Source organism: Xiphophorus maculatus, chromosome 8, assembly GCF_002775205.1.
Source record: "Xiphophorus maculatus strain JP 163 A chromosome 8, X_maculatus-5.0-male, whole genome shotgun sequence".
Lineage (NCBI taxonomy): Eukaryota > Metazoa > Chordata > Actinopteri > Cyprinodontiformes > Poeciliidae > Xiphophorus > Xiphophorus maculatus.
In genome coordinates this window covers 22,365,158-22,383,950 of record NC_036450.1, presented here as the reverse complement: position 1 = coordinate 22,383,950, position 18,793 = coordinate 22,365,158, and the positions used below count along the sequence as shown (strand labels likewise).

Here is an 18,793-nt window from a genome sequence, read left to right as displayed (position 1 = left end):
GCTGAAATGAGGGTCAGTAATCCGATCTGCGACAAAGAACTGTTTTTATGGCATCTTCCTGATCTTCTACTCCCGAGCAGAGCGGCTCTGAATGAATCATCTACATAATGACTGGACATTTTCGCCCACTGAAATTATTTGTTGCAACAATGGATGTCACTATACTTAGTGGAATACATTTGTTTCGCAACAAAACCCATTTATAGAAGTCAGAAAAGCCTTCTTACTGAATTGGATAGTGACGTAAAAGGCAAGCTGAATATTCAGTTAGTCAGCTTGGATAAAGTCAAGATGTTATGCTTTAGCAACTCATTAAAGGATAACACATTGTGAAATTAAATGAGAAGATTTTTTTTTATCATTTCAATAACACCCAGGTAACATTTAAAAACTGAATTTATGAAGGTTGGGTCTTCACACGCTATCTATGATCCCAGCTAAATGCTTCCATTTCGATTCACTTATGTCGAGCTTAGTCTTTCAAGTGAGGTTTTGTTTAGCTTGAAATTAGGTTAAAAGGAAGTTATAGGATCAAATTTAAAAAAAAAAAGAAATACGGAAATACACAACTCTGAACTACTGTGCCTTTTTGCATATCAAACAAAAGTCATGTGAACTCCAGCTAACCCAGACTGCCAAAGACCTTTAGACATGCTTGAGTCAAGTTTTCCTCTCTTCTCTTTAGTTCCATGGTCACAATGTCCTCACCACCCTCTGAACTTCATCACCTTGGTCACCAGAATGTGTGGTCGTTTTTATGCAGTGTCAAAAGTGTAGAGAAATAAATATCACATCAGTAAATATCGATAATCAGTTGTTACAGCAGGATAACAAATTTCATATCGCTTGATCCGTAACAATGATGTTACCTAATCTTGCAATGCTCTCTTCAGACTCTTCGTCTGCACTGGTGAAGGAGATTCTCTCACCTCAGCATGCTAAATGCTTAAGCAGGCTGATACGTCAGAAAAGTTGTATTTATTTTTTCGATTAATTTGATTACTAATTATTATTATTCGATTAATATAATAATTTACTCACTCAGACTGTGCATAGAGAATTATACTACTCTGCCTACAAAAACTATTCACCTCCAATGGGGGTTTAACCTTTTTATTGCTTTTACAAAACAACAATGATCAACAAAATGTAGATTTTTTTGACAAAATTACAAAAATAAATAAAAACTGTCAAAGTGAAAACTGATTTCTACAAATTTACAAAATATGTAGTATAAAATAAGTGATTGCATAAAATTTCACCCCTTCAAAACAGCATTTAGCAAGTACTGACTTGACACCTAAAACACCACCCTGGGTGTCAACCAGACTTGCACATCTGGGCGTTGCCATTTTCCCCGCTCCATGATGTTGCCACCACCATGTTTCATAGTGGGGATGAGGTGTTTGTGGTGATCTGCAGTGTTTGGTGCCTGCCAAACATGGCATCTTTTCTGGTGGCCAAAGAGCTCCATTTTGGTCTCAGACCAAAGAACTTTCTTCCACTCCACCATGGAGTTTCCCACATGCCCTTGATCTCCATTACACTCATTCTGAGAGTGCTAGCACCAACTATTTGGACCTCTGTTGAATAAAATCAGTTGCTAACTAGGTCAATATTTATGCAGTCATGTATTATATTTTTATTTGCCGTTTTCTGAAACAAGCTTTTATGTTGACATTAAATACATTTTTTGTTTTTTATTAAAAAAAGCTAAATTGTGTTGATAAAGATTAGTTTCTAAATAAAAAAAGATCAAAAGACAAAACAAGAGAGACCATTTTTAAGCCTTCATGTTAATTCTAAGTGAATTAACAGGAAGATGACATTCCTACCTTTATCCCAACATGACGCAACAAATGCAATAACGATGCATCATAAATGACACAGTTAACTTGACGTCACAGGATGTTGGTAATGAGAGCTTAGAGTCTCAGACACGCATATCAAGATAAGTAGCTGCAGACCAGCAACTCAAGATCTGATGACTGGCCAGCGTCCCTCTACCCCCCAAACTGGAGCAAAAGAAAATGCTGTCTAAGTGATAACATCCTCATTAACTGGAAAAGGATCATATACTGAATACATTACAACTTCCATTAAGTAGCTCTGTGTGTAGGTTATATTTTCTCTGATATCTACTCTCCAAAGGAAGCCTGAAAATATTCGGAATCTGGGATAGCTTCATTTAATACCCTTTGAGATGACCGTCATAATTACTCTAATGAATAATTCCCCATGTTATCTAAAGACACAGATACGCCTTAGGAGAATGAACGGAGACCTACTTTGACCCAATTTGTTCAAGCCTTCGCAACTCGAAGGTTACGGAGATGCCTCGGGTCCCCCAGAGACAGATAGAAGCTTGGCATAAGGCAGTCCCTCCTTCAAAGGTTACGTTCTCACTACCACACATCGAGATCATCAATATGTCATCATCATGTTTATGCTCTGGCCTTTTGCGCGAGCAGCTAATCGTTGCTCCTGTATTTCACCCCGTCTTGAAATGTTGGCCTGTGGGGGGAAATATGTAAACAACTGTGACGCTTACACCAACACAGCATAACAAACACGGGGCTGACATAAAATGATGATAAACATAATTTTATTAATTTTCCATAAACCCATTAATACAAAAGTCACAGCCAGAACCCGTACACTGCCACAGGCCCTAGACGCAGAAGTCTTACGCTTACTCAACCGTAAAGCTAGACAACAAGAAAAACAAACTGGTTGCCATTAGCAACCACATGAAAACAGCTTCCTAAGACGTGTATCTACCAGGTGGATAATGCGAGCTTCTAGATAGACCGCAGACTCTCATGAACTACCTGCTTGAGATTCTGAAAGCCACTTCCTGGCTACATAAAGACAGACGCCAGTGCTGCTGAAATGTGCAACAAGACAATATCCTGTGAGATGAGCTCACCGCAGATGCTGAATCTCAATCACGCGAAGGACGTCAAGCGATTTTACAATTCGAATTGTACCAATCGCTTTAAAAGAACAGTGACGTAGGCAGAGCTGGAGGATTAACAACTAGTTAGGATCAGTAAAACATTGTTTTTGACCACCAATCTGACCACATTTACCTTTTTACAGTGGAGTCCATGTGCGAAAGTCGGAGTTCAGTCATTTGGTTTAAAAACAGTTGAGGACGCAGGGAGAGCTGCAACAGGATGAACAGGTCCACTGACTGCTGACAGAGTTTGCCTAAATATTTGCATAATGTTGCACCATTTATACTGACTGACTTTGAAATAGCAGAGCGAGTTCATCCAATATGTTTTGTCGTGCAACTCTTCCCATCAAAAAATGCAGAAAGCTCAAACCAGCCGCAGTTTGTCACAAAGAAATTATGCATTAAAAAAACTGAAGAAGCCACTTCACATCAGGTTGCTTCAATAAGATGTTGCATAACCTCTGTGAGTGTGTGGTAAAGGTTAGATTTAGATTTTGACTGCTCAGGGAGGCAACAGCATCAGAGACTCAAAGTTTGTGGCCAGACAGAGAATGAAAAACATCAACAACAAAGAAAGACTTCGTGGCATTTGTTCTGATTTTTATTTTTACACTTCTGACGCCGTCCAACAATTAGATATGAACATGCTAAAAAAAAAATCTGTTGGTCAATTCAGTTTGTTTTTCAAAAAATATTTTGTTCAAATTAAAGGACCGCCTTAGCAGCCAGCGGCTTCTGTGGAAGTCTGTCATGTTTCTATTTTAATGTGGAACACATGAGTACTATGTAACTATGTAAACATCATTGTAAGATAAAATGCAAGTTTCCTGCAGCTTTTTTAAAACCTTTTTAAGATAATTATGAATGGAATTTAAAACCTACATCTCCACAAAAATGTACAGAATTCATCCAGCCAACTGGCAATAAGTTTCACTTACCCAAGATAGATGCAAAGAGGCTAGCTAGCAAGCAAAGGTATATTAGCAGCTAGTTAGCAGTAGAGTGTGAAAAACTTTTGCCTGATAGAAAAGTCCAGTGAGAAAAGAAAAAGAAAGAGAAACAGAATATACTAAATTAAATTGTCCGCCAAGAAAAATTTAAGACTTGTAATTAACGTTTTTAATGCCAACTTGCTTTTTAAAATGAATTTAAGTCATTTTAAGGCATTAACTTTAGATACATAAATTTAAGACTTAAGGATGTGTGTAGAGCCAGTTTTAAATGGAATGAAACAACAAAAATAAAAAATAAATGTGATATTCCACACACTGGTAAAAAAACAAAAAAACTTGATAGTCATTTATCAAATACTTTCAATGCAAACACATGATGTATGTAAATCAGCATATTGCATATCCACAAAAAGGGGAAAGGCTCATCCAAATGACAATATTTTCTACCCAGCTTCATCACTTCTTTTGGAGTTTAAAAGAAGTGATACAAGAATGTTTTACAGTCCATTACAAACATACTGTAGAGTAATAAAGCACTGGTGTTCACCCTGCTTGATTTTAAAGCCATTTATAATATGCATTTAGTATTTCCTTCACAGGGGTTTCTAATAAACCATAGCAGAGTTACGGGGCGAGTGCATAACTCCACAAAATGTTGAATTCCAGTGCTAACAAAGAAGGTTGTCTCTTTTGAACCCATTCAAGCAAAACAATAAAAATATAAAGCCCTGAAGATAGATCTAACGATCTAGGTCAGCCCCATAGCTGCCCAGGAAAGGAAGAAGCAGCAAAACAATGGTACACTAGATAAAGACAATAGCAACATATAAATATATATGAAAAAAACCTCCTTAAAAAATCTCTCAGTGAACATGTTTAAAAGAGCCATAAATGAAGAACTGGACCAGCAATCTGACATAGTTGCTTGTTTGTTCTTCTTCTATGAGGGTGAAACAGACTGAGGGAGAGCGATACGATTTGCCAAGATTCAATAACCAGGTCAGACATATTCAGGTCAGAGCTATGCATCCATGCAAACATTGCAGCAATTTCCCTGCTTCCATCCTGAGGAAGGCTGAAAAGAAAAAGATTTCTCCTAATTGCCTCATCATCGGATCTGATCATTAAACACGGTTTCAAACAGCCTGCAAACACATCAGCCTCAAAAATTGTGTTTATTGTATTTTAATTGTACTGTACTATTAAAAGATTCCATTAAAATATACATTTTAACTGAAATATTCATGATAAATATCCTTTTTCAGCCAGAAACATCAGCCAAAGTACTATTAGATTGTATTAGTTTCATCAACTTGTGCATCACATGTACGGTAGTTAAACAGATCTGTATTAGGAATATTCTGACAAATCCAAAATGCTGCTAAACAAGATGGCAGAACTGAAATCACTGAAACTTCCCCATCATATTCCAAAGAAAGGTTTATCTTAATCATGCATCATCAGCAAGGATGCCAGAGGCAGTTACTACTTAGAAATTTTTGTATGCAGGAAATTTGCCCCTGAAGCTGAAGCCGCCATTAAAAAAACAAGTCACCACAAGTCACCATTGTCGTCATGACAATTCACAGGATGGATGGGATTTCTTCTCTGAAGCAGTAGTTTAACCACCAGGATTTACAGAGCAGGAGATCCGTCATGAGAAGAGAGCTATGAATCATTCATTTTCTGTCCCATGTAATTTGGCACCTGTATTAGTGAAATGAGGATCCCGGTTTAATTTACTGAGAAAGCCTTTCGCAGCGGCAGAAGGACAAAGAGCAAAGGAATTACAGGAGAAGTCATCAAACAAGTAAAAGCTGCACCAAAGAAACGGAAATGCCTCAGCTTTCAACACACAAACCTGTCTCCGTCAACAAAGGCACATGACTATGTAAAGTAGTAATATGCCTCCTGCTGCTTTTACTTTCAACCTTCCGTGATTGGTCAAAACCGGTCCTAAGCTGAAATACAATGCATTCAAAAAATAATTCAAAATATTTTTTTTTTAAATCAGGCTACGCTTCCTATACCTAAGCAAAATATTACTTTACTCCAAAAGCACCACTCTTCAGTGTGGAAGCTGTTACTGCTGGAAAAAGCCTCTGCAGAAAGTTGAATGTTTCAAGAGTCAATTAAGTTAGAGGAAACAAAAAACTGTTTGAATTTTTAATAATTTTTTTTAAATCGAAGAATATCCACTGCTCCTTCAGGCTGATACTTTTAAAGCGGTGAGTGAGACTTCAGCAAACGACAAGAAGGAAAGTATCACGGCAAAGGCAGTGTCATGTCGTTTTAGACTCATCATGGAGTACACACAGACTAGTGTAGCTATTATAAATGCTCCAATTGCCCCCCAAAAGATGCTAAAGTTCAACATAGCTCTGTAATCATGCCTTCGTTTTGAAAAAAAGTCAAATTTAACTGTAGAGCGGTGTAACACAGACTGCTCTTTCTCTCATGCGCACACACTGTTGGGCTCTCCTTGACACCACCACTGATCAAAACAAACAAATGAAATAAATAACTGATTTTAACAATCTATTCTGCAACAGTAAATCTGAGCTTTTTCCTAAAATGAGCTGTTATTCATCTTTTTTTCCTACAGGAAAAAATAAGGTGATATTTCACACTTTTATTGTTGGGTTGAGCCAAAATAAAAGTAGAAAAACATTCCATGTCTTGTAAAGAAGGAAAGAAGTTATTTTTGTTTGGTTTTGCCTAATTAAATGCCTCTATCCCACAATATAGAGGATTTTACTGTATTTGTATATTCTATTAACCAGAAAGAGAAACGCTCTTAAAGCTGGCCCCTTTTTTTTTCTACCAGCAAAGATTTTTGAAGTCTGTTGCGCTAAAACCTTATCCTGACAGCAGAGAAAATAAGTAAATGTTCATTATTCAGAAACACTTGGAAATCACCAAGTTTAACTTTCACAAAAACTGCAAATCAACCACAAAATCTCACACCACACCTGCTCGACAAAAATAATGACGTGTTGTCAACAGGATAATAAAGTGACATGATTTTATGATCATTCAGCTTGACATGGATCATCCCTTCTTCAGTGTCCACTTCAGGGTGTACACAGTCACCATGGGGTGGGTTCAAAGATTCATCACGACATTGGACTGCTGTGACACAGCAAAAGAACGTGCTTCCCTGTGTGTCTTTATTACATTACCAATGATTTATTGGGCCCTGTTTTCTAAAGTAATTTACAAGCACAGAGTGGCTAAAGTACAAAAAAAAAAAAAAACCTTTATGGCACAGTGGCTAACCACCACAGAGCTCAGTTTGGCATAAACTAGAGCATGTATTCATTAGCAATGCATACAATACGAGCTGTTTAGACTCAGATGAGTTATCAGTGGTTTAGCTTGTGGGATTTGATTGACTTTGATGAAACAAGGTTGTAAAGCAAATTTGCCCAACTACACCATGTTAAGAACCACTTAATACCCAGTTTTATTCAAACGTTACGCTTGGATCAAATAGGGCGGCACAACTGTTTGAAAATGTATCATGATTGCCATTTCACTGTGGTCTGTAATAAAACTGCAAAGGACTAGATTAAGCCTCTCGCATGGAGTCCTACTGTAGAAAATACAAATGTTGTTGTTGTTGCCCTCCTTTATGTTCAAGAGCTACTCTGAACAGGGTATCTGCAGGTATCAGCAAATCAAATTTAAGACCTTTAAGACATTTTTAATGCCAACCTGAATGAAATTTAAGACCCTCCAAAAAAACTATAAATATGGGGCATAGTTAGGGTAAATGGCTGCATTTACAAACAAGCATAGCAAAAACTGTGAACTCGGATTTGTGCCCATAATAAAAGCAAAAAAAAAAAGCTAGCTAGCTCGCTAGCAAGAATATATTTGCAGCTAGTTACCGGTAGTTACCGGTCAAATGCCTAGAGTCACAGAACGTAATAAAGATGTTTGGGTGCAAGTTAAAATTTTTGGCTGACAGAAAATTCCCACAAGAAAACCAAAAAAACTGCATGACAAATTTTAAGGCCTGTGATTGACCTTCTTAAAGCTAACTTACTTTTTAAAATGAATTTAAGACCTTTTAAGGCATTTATTTTAAGTCACACAAATTTAAGACTGTGTGTGCGGACACCCTGTCTTAAGTTCACACCTTGCCTTTGAAAGGAAACCACAGAAAAACCTCCTCCGACTTAAACTGTATGAAATGTTAAATACCATGCAAAGATGTTTTGGAGGCACTGTAATATTTTCTGATCTTATGACACACTTAAGATTATTTTCTCATTTTTACAAGAGGCCACCGTAGCTTGTCTGTTTTCTTGAATAGGGTGTTCTTGTTTCTTGTCTAGTAATGTTTAACTGAGCAACATGATTGCTAAAAGAGAAACCAGGTCAGAATTGACAATAAATTAACTATACTACTATCAAGTATGATCACAGCTGTGATAACAACACTAATGAAATGACTGGTCTGCCTTTCGTACCTTGTCATTTATGACTCAAGGACCTGGATCCCAGTGGTTGCCCTTTGACAGATCCAACAGGTTGATTACCTGATAAAAAAAAGATTAAGCAAACATCACAAAGACAACATTTAAAAATGCTAACTCCAATAAATTAATTTGCACCATTAATGTCAATATAAAAGCAGAAATCATAGAACTGCTTTGAAACTTACAAGCTGCAAACTTTAACCTACTTGCTATAGCATGTGTGAAAATTGACGCTTTAGAAAATAACTTGTTATTCACAGGTTGTCCCTTTTATTACTTATCTGTTCTAAAAGCTAATGGGGTTGCAATATCCAACCTGGTTCAGTCTGTTAAAAGTTGCCATGTCTGGTTTGAGAGCTTTGAGATGAAGATAGAACTCTTAAAACAAAAAACCCAGGAAATTTTAGAAACTTGAAAAGATCTTACTTCTCAAGTCAAAATACTTCAGATTTTCTGTTTGTAATTTGTCTTTTGTATTTGGAGTACTTATGGAGGCGTGTTATTCACGCTTGTAAAAGAGGTCTTGATCTCAATCTGACTTTATCTGATTAAATAAAATAATAAATTCACAACAGCATTGTATGTGCACTTTCAGAATCAACCTAAAAAAAACAACAACGATCTTACAAAAATTGTTGACCAGAAACAATTAATCAATTATTGAAACAATCTGTTATCCTTTAACTGGAGTATGCACACTAAAAAAAAGGCCATTTGGTGAAGAAAACTTATTCAGAGCAGTAAATATAGACATTTTGCATTTAAGATAAAAGCACCGTTGTATCCAAGTATGTTTTAGCCAAAACTCCTCAAGTTGTATCGTTTTAGCTTCACCTGGTTCAGATTTACTAAAGGAATGCTATGGTGTTTAATTTTAGGCCATAAAATGTTTATTTCCCTATTGAAAAGGTGAATTGGTTTATTTTTTATTAGCATATCCTAGTGCATTTCTAATAATGTTATAAAAAACGGTTTAAACAGTTAAATGAAAAATCAGTAGAACATGCCCTTTTTTTAATCCAATCAATCGTCACAATTGAGGGGTTAATCGATTACTAAAATAATCAATAGTTGCAGCCCTAAAAAAACCAGAGCTAGCTAAAAAGACGAGATCAGCTCTGTCCTCGAGGAACACAACAGAGCTGCACAACAGAAGGGAGGGAGGGGATGGACGAAGCGGCAGCAGAAAGAGAGAGAATGGCACGAAGGAGGAAACACTTTTGACTTATTCATAGAGGCTCCCGATCGGCTCCAAACACACTGGACTGCACCGACACTCATTAGTTTCTGCCCCACTTCCTCTGGGGTGCCTTTATCCTCATCACATCTATTTGGGATACCGAGTCTCGACAAAGAAAACTTCCATCCATCACACACGGAGGAATAGAGAGAGAGAAGCTCCCATTTCAAGCTGAAGGGGGCAGACAGGAGAGATGGGGGTGGGGGGGGGTGGGTGTAATGGCTCTGGATTTTCTTTCTCCTCTTTTATTCCCTTTGATTCAGCACCACTGCAGTCCATGAAACTGAAAGTGGCTGGGAGAAGGAAATCACCTGAAAGACCGGAGCGGAAGCACGGCAAACGGGGAGAAATTTACTTTGTGTAGAGATGAGTCACTTAGCACAGAAATGCTAATATTTATATAAGCTTTCAATTGCCCAATCGGTATTTCTATTTCACTTTCAAGCACAAATAATCAACTTAGTACTATTTTTTTTTTTAAATTCATGATATCACTTTTTTTCCTCAGCAATAATGTTTCAAAAGCTACAGCTTCTCTTGCTAGGCAACCAGCAAAATGTTTACTCCTATTATGATGTGGTCTGTTGACAATCGTGTTTTTAATATATTTTACTAAAGATTCAGTTAATCGTTTACAGACAATTCATTTGAATTGCCAACTAACTTTGAGCCTCGTAAAGTTTAATGAGTGGGAGTTTCAGCTCCCAAGATAAGGATCTTTGAGGAGATCAGGGTCCAGAGCAACAATTGAAAGGCAAGAAGCTGCAACAGCCGATACTCTCTGTCACTGTGAATGTTATTCAAAAGGCAAAAATAATAATCGAAAAAAAAAATCAGAGTCATGCATGCGATTGTTAAAAACTTGTCACCAAATACCCGCATAAGCCGATAACGGTTGCACCCGACAAAAAAATCACACAAAATATTAACAACTGGTATCGGTGGATGGATTTGGATGATTGATTTCTTTTGATAAAGCTGCAAGCTGATATCACAAAATTAAAATATGCGTGTAAATTCAGACAGTCTGCTATAAATGAGCAACACCGTATAAAACTTTGCAATTAGCAGCACCATAAAACCTGCTATTGACAAGCGAGCGGTGAGTTTTTATTACAAACAAGATACAGTGACTAATGTTTGCACTACGAGCAGCAATAATGTTTTACTTGGGCCTGCAGTCATTCTGAGAAAACCGTCTGTGCTTGATGAGACAAAGTACAAAACCTGACCTGTGGTAACGCAACAACTCCAGCAAACAGTTTGAATTGCATTTCTGTGGGAACGAAACAATTAATCAGGTTAATTGTGATTAACCGATTATTGAAATCGTCAGCTAATTCGGTAATAGATTGTTAACTGGAGAATCAAAGTGTGTGGAGGGGAAAGAAAAAAACTTATTCAGAGCATAAATTAAACCAAAACTGTACATTTTGCAATTAAGATAAAACATCTTTGTCTGCAATATGTTTTCGCCAAAAATTTACTAAAGGAATGTTACAGATTGCATTTTGGGCAAAACAATTTTTTTAAGGAACCGATTTGTTTACATGCATCTTTTAATGTATTTCTAATACTGTACAAAAAAGCTTAACCAGTTAAGCGAAAAATCTGTAGAATGTGAGTATTGTTTTTAAAATCAGATTGTTAGAATAATTGATAGATTAAGCAAATAACAAAATAATAATTAGTTGCAGAGCTGTCTTTTTGTATAAAGTGATAAATGCAATTGTTTTATCTGACCATACTGACAAAGTAATCTGCCATCATCGATTTGATTTACAGCACCATAAACAGCAAATCCAACATTACATAAATGCAATATTTGACTAGAAACTCCTAATTATATGAAAGCAGCCCGTAAACAACACCACGCATATTTACTGTGTGAAAATATTCCGACAAGAAGGTCCAGTGGATATTACAACAGATTTCTTCTCGCTACGTTTACTTCCAAGAACCTCTCTTCCCCCCATGTGGTGAACACAAACCCTTTCAAAATCCTTCCATTACGCAAGTGAGAAACGCAAGTTCCTCTAAAAATGTCACATCATTCCGCAGACGGATCGAGACCATATTTCCACCCGTATGTCTAGTGCGTTGTCAGTCGGAAATATGTCTTTTGTAGGTTGTTTTAAACGTTAAACACCTAGCATGACAGAAGCACGGCTTGTTTATTTTTTTTTTGGTTTGTTTATTTTTTTTTTATCAACAGGGCTGCTGATGAGACTCGACGAGGTGCAGACAGATGCTCTGCTAAGTGGGTCACATGCACAGAGTAATCATTGGGGGGATGGAGGCTGAATGCACAGATGTTTCAGCCCAATATATCAGATGTATGTAAATCTACATATTTACACTGATTACGAGTCGAGTCGCATTCTCACTGAGAGTGTTATGGACCAAATATCCTTCACATTTAACAGCATTTACACATAAGCATCAATGCGTGTTTTAATTTGAACTTTTTTCATAACATAAATCACAAATCCTTCAGGCGTCACATCAGCTGACGCTCTCTGATGTTTATGTGGCACAATTAACGAGGATTATAAATATTTCTTGATGGGATTTATTTACAACAGGAGCAAAACAGGACAAGAAAACACTATGTATCATAATTTAGGTCAGTCCGGTTGAAAATTAGCTTCAATTGGAAACGGTTGTTGCGAAAGCAGTGGCTCCAACAGGCTTCAGTTACTGTACCAATTCGTCTTAATCCTTGGTATGCAACCGGCGCACCAACATTTGGCGCCTAATCCGAAGTAATCGGCGACAAATCCTTGGGAACAATTAGCTCCACAGGAGGACACAAAATATGCGGATGCCATTCCTGTTTTCTCTTAGCCGAACCGGTCACGCCGGTTTGAATGAAAGATCGGAAATGGTCGTCACCGGGTTGCAGAGATTCGAGTCAGGGCCAAAGGTCAAGATAAGTTGAGAAGAAAAATAAAAATAAAAAACACTTACAACCAGGATATGTTTAAAGTTAAATACAGAAAATAATCCATGCAAAAGTCAGTGAATTAAAAACAGGAAGTGACAGAAATAGCTTTTTCTTATCGCTGCTGTAGTTAAATGAGAACAAATGTGAGAAACTGGAAGGAATTCCTCTACATCTGCTGTGAAAACATAAGCACATGGCTGGGAAAAAGGTTTTTCTTCATTTAAGCATTGTGGCAACAACTTTGATGTAGAGTGCTTGTGAAAAAGGGTTTCAGTTTACATCTTTAAGGTATTGTTTAGATCAGTGGTCCCCAACACCCGGGCCGCGAACCGGTACTGGTCCGTGGACCAATTGGTACCAGGCAAGAAATAACTAAATATTTCCGTTTTATGTATTGAGTCTGGAGGATCTTTTATTTTGAAAATCCTTTAACCGGATTCTGTCGGTTACGTCTTGTGCGCCAACATTGAGCCCACAAGCAGCAGAATGAGTTAGAAAGGAGCAGCATCGCCATCGTTTTCAGTCCTCCCGAGGCGCACGCGTACCCCCTTCCCCCCCAGTCCGCAGCAAATTTGCAAAGACTTCACCAGTCCGCGGTACTACAAAGGTTGGGGACCACTGGTATAGATGATAGCTGAACTATCATCTAAAGTTAGTTGAAAAAAGCACTTATCCCCAACTCTGAGTGAATTTCTGACCAAACAGCCGTACAGAAAATTAAAGAGGCGCGGTAAAAGCAAAGGAGGTGGATTAGCAGCGGTAGGCAAGAACTGATGGTGTCATCCGGAATATTTTAGAGAGGAATATCCTCTCCGCTGCCCCAATGTCAAATTTGTTAGCAATCATGACACATATAGCAAGAGTCTCATGTTGCTACATGAGACTGTTAGAAACTCATATAGCAGGAATCCTCTTCAAATATGTTGCGAGACTGACTGCTACTGGAGATGGTTCCTACCCACAGCACCTTTAATGATATGGGTTTGGACAACATAATAATTTCCCCTCTGGAATAAATAAAATATTTTTGATTTGAATTTATAAAAATAAAAAAATTAAACGTACTTCACATGTATTATATGTTGGTCCATACCCTAAAACTTCATACATTAAAGTTTGTGGCTGTAAGGTGACAAATTCTGAACATTTTAAAGGGTTAGAAATACTTTTGCAAATCACCGCATGTATCAAATGAAATGCATGTTTCTTTATAACAGATCAAGAGTGAAAGCAAACTTCATGTCAATTTCACCATAACAGCAAAAAAGCATGAAGGTTTTTTTAAACTTCAGGTATAATTTTTTTGTGTGTGTGTCAGCCCGCCACAACATTCAATCACCAGCCAAAAATCAACAAAGTCAAGTGTGAATTTAGTCACTTTTTTTTTTAGGGAAAAGCTCATTTCTCATTTCGTTTACATGTGAAATTGACTTGCTGGAGAGGAAATGAGAACTCAAGCAGTCACCCACAGGTGGGCATCTTTAAGAAGAAGTAAAAGAACTTCCCTCTTTGGGATAAAATGTCCCTTTACAAACATCCAGAGCCGCGGCGATGGCAAAGAAAAACAGAAAACACAATGTGACCGGCTCAAAACCAACACCGAACAGCAAGACGAAGTCCAGAAATCCGAACCGGGCTCCGATTTCCTACTGCTTTACAGATTCGGGATCAGCTTTATTGGCAGTAAAGCTGCCATTCAGCAGGCTTTTAAAACAATAGAACCGCCAAGTAGAAGCAGGGAAGAGTTAGGAAGAGCCTTTAAACCTAAAAGCGCTCAAACGTAGCTGACATTATTAGTCCAGGCTTTTAAATCTCCATCTTTGAAGAATGGAAAGGCCATCTCGGGAGAAATAACGAGGCAAGACATGAAAACGAGATTAAATGTAGCCTGGGCAGATGTTTGCCTCCTTTAAGATGCAGTAAACGATCACAGGAGCTTAATATAAGTCCAAGTGAATGCTTGTTACAAGATATGAACATTTTTTTTATTATTATATATCATCTGATGGGTTAAAAAGTGAGTGAAAAGTTGAATCTGGTGAAAGCGGTAGATTAACATCAACTATGAATATCTGCTGTATAATCTGCATGAGATAAGTGGAAGGCATATTTTGGCTAACAAAAATAAATTAAAAAAAATAATGTATCTTTTAGAGCAGCACCATTATCTCGCACCGAAAATATGTGACCGGTAATGCTGCATGTTAGGAAATAACACAATGTTTGACGAATCCTACTGTTAATACTTTGCACAACCTCATTTTGGCAATTGGACTACACTTAGTCGAACATTTCTTTCGGGGGAAGCTTACAGAGATGGATCTTTGGACAAACTCTCTCCCCGATTCGGCTATTTGTGTTGAATGATTACACTTCTGAAGGAGCCAATAATGACCCATTTTCAGTCTACTTTCAGAGTTCACCGGGTTTTTATTTAAAATCAAATCTGTTTCACCTCAACGACTTCATGATTCTTTTTACTGGAAGGACAAAAACAAATAAATAGATAAATAAATAAAAACTTCCACAGAATTTGTTAGGCCTGTCACAATAAATTTTGCTGGACGATAAACAGATCCACTGATTATTGCGATAAACGATAATATTGTTCTTTTTGAGACCATTTCAAGTAACGTATCAATAATAGCCCAACAATGCAGGTTTGCCCTCTCAAAGACTACCAAACTTTTATTTAGTAAAGAATGCTTAACACTAGAACTGGAAGACATTTTAAATATCCAAAATAAAAACACAACAATAATAAATAAAAATAGAAATAATAAAAGCACACACACAACTGAAACTCTGAATAAAATGGATTATGATGTAAAATGTTAAATCAAAATGGAAGTTGCATATCTCATTTTAATTGCTCACGTGATTAATTGTTCAGCACTTATTAAAGTCCCTGCATTTTTTTTCAAACCACCAAACAAAAACCATGTACATGGTGTATTATGGCTGTTATGGAGACTTTGCCACAGATTTAATTTTTTTTTTTTTTTTTCAACACATGAAAAAAGGCTTCCATGTCATTTGTGTCACATTCAAAATGTCATAAAATACTAATTAGAAGTTCTTAGAAACTCCTAAAAAAAAAAACAATTAAAAAAAGGTGATGAACAAAAAGCTCCAGGTTTAAATTTTGCACGCTTTCTTTGGCACAAGCCATTTGTACCAGAGGTTGATTCCTACCCGTTGTTAGATTACAGGCAGAAACAACGACGAGGAGAAGCTGATAGCTCTGTTTACATTCGAGCTGGAAAGGCCTCTGAAGCCTCATAAGATACAGCATCTGTTTACAACATGACAACACAGCCGTCAAATTAGGAGCATGGGTCTGAAGGCAGCCAGATCTGTTTTTGTTTTTTTTCCTGAGACAATCCCCTGATTTAAATGCAGACAGCGTTGCTATCTTGTCACACAACACTCTCCCCTTTGACAACCACCACTTTTGTCTGTCAGCACAGTCAGCTCTCGTGCGTTTTGATAAATGAAATATCCCCGCAGACAGAACAGCAACGTGGGTGATTCACAACACAGCCGGTCTAGCTCCGATCTAGAGGTTAATTGCTCTCACTTGACAGGGGGAAAACACAGACCTATAAAACCGGACCAAGAGGTTCAGCTCAGTACCTTGCAGTGAGAATAAAAACGCCTATAGACGGGCCGTATAGCTGCGCTGATCCCAATCTGTGTAAACAAATGACAAAGCTGCTGCTACAGCTATTAGTTTAATGACTGTTAGAGGGGATGATAGCTTCATATATTTAAAGAGGAATGGCAGAATAGCTACAGAAACAGGCTACGTTGTAAATATACATGTGCTCCCAAATGGCCGCTTACGCCATGGGATCGAATCCATTTTCATGGAAATACCAAAGTATTTGGGTTTTTTTTTTAAATTGGGAATTTTTGGAGTCTTGGTTCCCCAGTTTTCACCCGATTCAATTTTTTTTTTAAAACGTAGCATACATCTACACCACTATAGGCCCTCACTGAGCATCATGAGCAGCAAATTTAGTGCCATTGGATGGGAAATACTTTGTTCTGACGTGCAACACTGCATCCACTTTCATTTTTGGTTCTCAACAGATCAAAATGCAGTAATCACTGACCCAAGTGTGCAAAAATGTTAGCGTGGGGCCCCACACATAGAGGCAATAACTTATCTTAATACTTCCACACACTACACCAGGTCCACTTGTTCAGGATGGTGGTGGATCCGTCATGCTGTGGGTCTGCTTCTCTCTCTCAGACACTGCTAGGGTGTGGGATATCAACCACTTTTAAATAAGAAAACGAGCCATCACTGTATAATATAAGATAAAACTTGTGTACAAAAAATAAATAAATCGCCGAGATTTTGCTACTGCAATAAACAAATGCCTTTTAAGGTCTTTTACAAATCCTTTTCTGAGAGCAAATAAATGTGGTCGGCTTTGAAGATGGCCATCAGTTCAGATTATAGGTAGAAACGATGGCAAGAGGCAGCTGATAACTTTGTTTACATCAGAGCTAGAAAGGCCCCTCAAAAGATATAACTGTTAATAATAACAATAAAATAACACAGCCACCACTTTGTGAGTTTTACTTCACTTTTTCTTGTCTGATTTAAATACAGACACAAGTATTGTGTCTGTATATATAATACAGACACAAATTGACATTAGTCTTTAAATTGAAAGACATTAGTGACAGCAGTGAAACTTCAGGACCTCTAGGGAGCAGCCATGCTGATGTTGATATTAAATTGTAGCGAGAATTAACAATACAGACCACCAGAAGTATGCTCACGTTCATTTAAAAAGTGCATACCGACAATATCAATATATTGTAAAACAGATTAGGGTAAAATTAGGGTGAATTAATACAGAAGACTGAAGTCGGACAGTATCAGAATGGCACCGCTACAGTGAAGCTAGCGATAATGTTAGCATGGGGCCCCGTAACTTGCGCAAACAAAGACACTTACCTCAATTCACGTCGAGCCTTCCCGTCATTTATCGGTGTCCGTGTTGAGGGAAAAGGTGCCAATATCCGGGAAATGTTTTCGAGAGGTAAGTAGCGGCGAGCTGGGCGGTTTTCCGTTGCGAGTTTGCCTCGGGTTAGCAGCTAGCTAGTGGTGCCCACTTAAAGAGCAACTTGAAGCTGGCCCACTGCGCACATTTCTTCTTACTCAGCCGTGCTCAAGTTCTTCAGCTGTTTTCGCACTTTTAAGCGTTTTCCTCCCCCAATGACTCTCAGGCGGGTTAAAGACGACGACCGCGGCGAAACCTCCCGCGACTCGAGCGAATTAAAGACGCGGAACATCAAAAAAAAAATCCAAGATGTCCACGACAATCAGTAAGGAAATACAAAAGGTAAAAAAAAAAAAAAAATGCATACGACCTCCGGGCTGAGCGAAACGTTTTCCTCTAAAGCGTGCCGCACCCAGATGTTTTCGCTCATAGTTTCCTTGTGTTTAATCATTGGCCATAGTCGCGGCTGTAAGGCAGTCGCATGGAGCTACATGGAGGCTGGTAGGAATCCAGATGATGAGGTGAGTTTCGTCTCCGCGACCTTTACGTGTAGGAGACGGCTGTCCGCCAGAAGTCGCTTTTCCAGCTTCACCCAAAGCCGCCTCGACGATGCTTTCACTGTCTCACCCAGAGTTTGTGTGTGTGTGTGTGATGATCCCCGTGTTCCGCCCGAACGTATCCTTCCTTTCTCAATACGGACCCACGCTGACTAAATACAGCAAGTGTGTGCGCATCCCGCAGTGAATGATGTTTTAAATCCAGTTTCCCAAATGTACAAAAGGTGTTTGCACCATTATGTGGCGAGACTTCGAACACAGGTAGTGTGTTGGGGCCCCCTGCTGGAAATCCCATATATCGTCTTTAATAAACATGAACTTACTGCAGTTCTCTAAACAGATTCCTAATGCTGTCATCATTGGTTATATGTAAACATGTAGTGTTTAAGGATGTTTTATGCACTTCTTGTTCCATAAAGTTATTTTGTGGTTTTTATCCTTGTATTTATATGTGATTTAGTGTCAACCTGCCAGTGGGACAAGATACGGAAATTAGCCTCTAGGCTATAATGTCAAGCATTTACATGTAAATGTTCATTAAAATGTACTGCCCCATTTTGAAAAAATAAAAATAAATTTGAACCTCTGAAACACACTAAACTGCATCATCAGTCTTGATCTTTAAC

At 38.0% G+C, this 18,793-nt stretch overlaps 1 protein-coding gene across 4 annotated transcripts in view; it reads right to left on the bottom strand.

Moving 5' to 3' along the window:
* Positions 1-18,688, bottom strand: part of erbin (erbb2 interacting protein) — an 81,452-nt gene extending 62,764 nt beyond the window's left edge. For 2 of the 4 annotated variants that reach the window (XM_023338764.1, XM_023338766.1), the window contains exon 1: positions 17,565-18,685. The gene's annotated coding sequence lies outside the window, so the exon portion shown is untranslated. Of the gene's footprint in view, positions 1-8,393; positions 8,463-17,564 lie in introns of all 4 variants that reach the window. The other 2 variants (XM_023338765.1, XM_023338767.1) reach the window with 2 other exon arrangements.
* Positions 18,689-18,793: the final 105 nt, after the last annotated feature.